Source organism: Mizuhopecten yessoensis, unplaced genomic scaffold (genome assembly GCF_002113885.1).
Source record: "Mizuhopecten yessoensis strain PY_sf001 unplaced genomic scaffold, ASM211388v2 scaffold8057, whole genome shotgun sequence".
NCBI lineage: Eukaryota > Metazoa > Mollusca > Bivalvia > Pectinida > Pectinidae > Mizuhopecten > Mizuhopecten yessoensis.
The window spans coordinates 983,888-988,243 of NW_018407357.1; the positions used below are offsets into that span (position 1 = coordinate 983,888).

Sequence of the window (4,356 nt, forward strand, 5' to 3'; positions counted from 1 at the left end):
CAGGGCCATTCCATTAATACATTTAACTATCTACTAAATAATTTGCTCGTAATATGTTTGCTTGGTGGACAAATTTTCCTAAATTACACAATTCTTTCGAATTTTCAGATGATAGAAATATAACTAATTTAAAGACGGAGGGATTTATTGTCTAATACCTATTTAAATTAGTTATATTTCTATCATCTGTAATACACCGACTAAAAACGACTAACCAATGAATTTCGTAAATTAAAAGCAACAGCCGTCGGCAAAATCATGATTGACACCAAACTGTGAAGTATACGTGTGACATGTCTACCAGATGGTTCAAATAGATTCACGTAGACGGGTGAGCTAAAATTTACAACCGTTTATATCATACCGTGACTTGGTTATTACACAGACGTACCTATACAGTGTTTCTTATAAGGGATAAAAGTGTACCTCAATACATATCAGCAAATGACGTCACGCATAAAGTACCCGCTGCCACCAGATTCACCAGACGGTTTTCTTTTAATGGAGATCCAATCACAACCACTCCACTATCTAGCGTGTTATGTCAGTGCATTGCCAGTGTCTCTTTCCCATCATTAACGTTTTTATATTAGTTCAAAAACGGGTTTACCCACTGGTAATTGTCATGCATGATGATGTAAGATAAATGTAGGTAAATTTACGAGTTCAATATATTACAGTGTTTGGTTAGGACAGAGATCTTCATTTTATATTTGTGTACAAAGTATATACAATGTATAATATGTGTTCGCGATAGGATGCTGTTAACATAATATATTTAACATAATATGTATACTTATGTAAATACACTTTATAGTCTTCGGGTAGGATACATATTTAGACACTGTATATATACATATATGTTTGTTTTAAAGCACATCACTACTAAAAAAAGTCATTGTAGTAAATGCACAGTCGTCAAAATTGTAAAAATAAGATCAAACAAACGAAACTGTAAATTATTAACAATTCATTTTATGTTCAGGTAAAGTTTAATGTGTTATAAAGGGCCGGATATCTGACGTTAATCGAGGACAGACCGATATAAAAAAAAGTCGATAAAACGTCTGAATAATTCGGACTATTCAATTGCTGGAACTTGTCTCAAGTTTGGAGGGTCCCTTTCCTGTGAAGTTGGCGCAACTAGCAGTCGAATTGGTCACTATCGTGACCAGTAATGCTACAAAGAAACCATGCTTCGTGACGATCAAAACATTGACTATGGAAGCACCGAAGAGAATTACCTTGATAACATCAAAACATATTTCAAAACATATTTGGAATTGGAGTAGTAATGCGTTAATATTTATGGGTGTACCGTTCTATAAGGCGACATTGGTGATATTGAGTTAGTTTTTATGGGTTCGTCGTTCTGTTTTATATGGCGGACATTGGTGATATTTTCATTGTGGTCTGGAGATTATCTCTCTTTGTTTCTCCATAAAACGCCGAGCAACGGATACTTTCTAAGATATAGGAGGTACTATTTTTTTTTCGGGGAATTTCTAAGAAATTTGTCATCTTTTGGAGGATTTTGACCTTTTACTACCCGTTTATTTTGATTTTCCCGATCGAAGTGTTCCAGCTGGGGTCGGTTTATTGTGTTTTCAATGAAAAAAAGGGGACATTTTATTGGTTTTGTTGCTTTTGTTTCGTTTTCAGTTGATATCACTAGAAACCTAGCTAGTAAACAGTTTCTGTCCTAGGATCTTTTATTTTGGTTTTTGAAAGAAGTAAGATATGTTAATTAACCTATGAACCATCGCCATCTCGAAGACAAAAGGTATAATAGATAGAATATCGATACATGCTGATCATCTAAGATGATTGTATGAAGAAAACAAGAAAATATGCATCTTATTTCAAGGCTAGGTTTGGTTAGCCAATTACACTCGGGGCATCTTCTCTGGAAAGCGGTTACCGGGTGTAAGGTTCCGGATTTACACATACATTTTACGTTGCTTTTTTTTACCTTTGTAATCAGAAGTTCACATAAATTTTATTCTGTAATTTCATGAACATTACAAAATAATGCCAGCTTAATACTATTATTATTTTATTCAATTTTATTTTGGTCAATTAAATACAGTTAAATTAACCACGGACTTAGATAACCTAATTCCGTGAATTAGCGGATTGCGACTAACAAAGATAAAAAATGCAATTAGATGATCAATAAATAATTACAAATATAACAATTTCATAATGTATGCATTATTGTATGAATTTGCGTATTCAACCCTTAACTGTTCTATCATACCCCGAGGATGACGACGTACGTGACCGGTTCAGAGCGCAAGCCAAGTAAATATACAACATGGCAGCGCATTACCTTCGCTTTGCTCACAGGGTCACGTTACAAATGTCTATGTTTATGTGTGTTGTGACCCGTATCAGTATAGCATATGTGTATTTCAGACATTTGTAACGTGACTCTGATCTTGCTGGAATGAGACGAATCTTTTGAAATAATTCAGTGGTTAGAATACACGGTTGGGAAGTTTTGTCGGACAACTTATGATGCTATTTGGTAACTCTTGACATCTGACTGAATAATGCGTTACATACGAGCTGTGTTCAAGTATTGCGTTGTTAACAAAACACGTGTAAGTGGGTAAACGTATAGACACTAGTCTATTATAGGTGAGGCTAGTACACAATCAACTTTCCCTTTTTTGGAGGAAGACTCCCGATTTTGAAATGCGCGGCCGGACCAGGATTTGAACCGAGGACCCTCTGACCTCTGGACAGACCAATTGAGCAACCTGGTTGCTGTTGATCTACCTAGTCCAGTCCGCTACAGATCTTATTTATGATGAAATTAATGACTATTTCTCCTGGAGAAGAGGGTGCACTCAATCAACTGACATCTGACAAGATTGAAACAGACTTCTCTTCATGGCAAGATCAAAGGTTTTAGGTTCATCAGAAGGTAAACAGACATTTAGACCCATTCACCCTCTCCTCGCTCCTACCCATTAAGCCCTTCCACTTTAGTTTTTCTTCTACCAGTAAGCCCCATTGTTTTTGTAAAATTATAGTGTTTTTTTTTTTTTTATATAAGCTGGTATATTACCGTTTGTTTTGTTTGATAAAACTTTAAATTGTGACATTCCTGCAAAATATTTGGCTGTTAATTAGGATAACACATATTTTGAAATTCGAAGATATATCGGAATAATTTGTTTCTAGTTTGAAATTGCCTTTTTCTACCTTAGGAATGAAGTAAATGCTGAAATTTAAGGGAGATTTTTTTCTCTCCCTTAATACAGTTTGTTTTTGTAAAACTGTATATAATTCTGTAATGAAATATGAGGGACACAATCTAAAGGAACGTATGAAAGTTGATAATGATTTTACAAGGTTTCGAGAAATACATAACCAACTCAAAGCTAATACTTTATGGAAGCTAGCGCTTCGATTTCCTCAATACAGAGAATATATAAAATATATGATGATAATAGTTGTAACCATCCATAGCTTGACTACCATGGAATTATGTCATAAATGTGGGTTTTTATATCAATTCATGTACCCAATGACACATCTAGTGCTACAGTGTACTTATACTTCCGAGTTGAGGGATCAACTATGGTTCTGCATAATTAATATCAAGGATATACTGTTTAGTGTCTATTTACACTCTCTCCCAGATCTTGAGATCGCAGGTGGGGATATCCCCCACCCTTATGTGATCCAGACCCACACATGTATCCTCCGCGTTTATAGTTTGTATGTTACAATAAATGTCTTTATTGCATGTATTTACAAATACAACGATACATTGATGTCTATACATAGTCATGTATCAGTATTACGTACCACGTATCAATACAATTTATTATAATTTACTTGGCTTGTGCAAATCAATTTATAATCTGTATATTGAAACTTTTTAGATTTACTCTAAAATATTCTATTATTTTACATTTTATATACACATCTCTTTACATAAAGTGTATATTCATGTAATGCATATTACGTATTCGTGTATATATACCAAATACTTTGTATATATGTTCCACATTACTTTGTAATCTTCATCTTTGGAGGCAATAAAGAGAATAATAATAATAATAGAAGATTACCTGAATCTGTTATAAAATTTTAAGTTTTTGTAAAATTATAGTTTTTTTTTTTTTATATTAGCTGGTATATTATCGTTTGTTTTACTTGATAAAACTTTAAATTGTGACATTTCAGACTAAATATTTGGCTGTTAATTAGGATAACATGTACTTTGAAATTTAAAGATATATCTGAATAATTTGTGTCTAGTTTGAAATTGCCTTTTTCTACCTTAGGAATGAAGTAAATGCTGAAATTTGAGGGAGATTTCCCCCCCCCCCCCCCCCC

The 4,356-nt window shown here is 33.7% G+C and overlaps 1 protein-coding gene across 1 annotated transcript in view; it reads left to right on the forward strand.

The window, feature by feature from the left end:
• Positions 1–2,467: 2,467 nt before the first annotated feature.
• Positions 2,468–4,356, forward strand: part of LOC110454766 (CUB and sushi domain-containing protein 1-like) — a 74,020-nt gene continuing 72,131 nt past the window's right edge. Inside the window, exon 1 of the mRNA XM_021504460.1 lies at positions 2,468–2,932. The gene's annotated coding sequence lies outside the window, so the exon portion shown is untranslated. The remainder of the gene's footprint in view (positions 2,933–4,356) is intronic.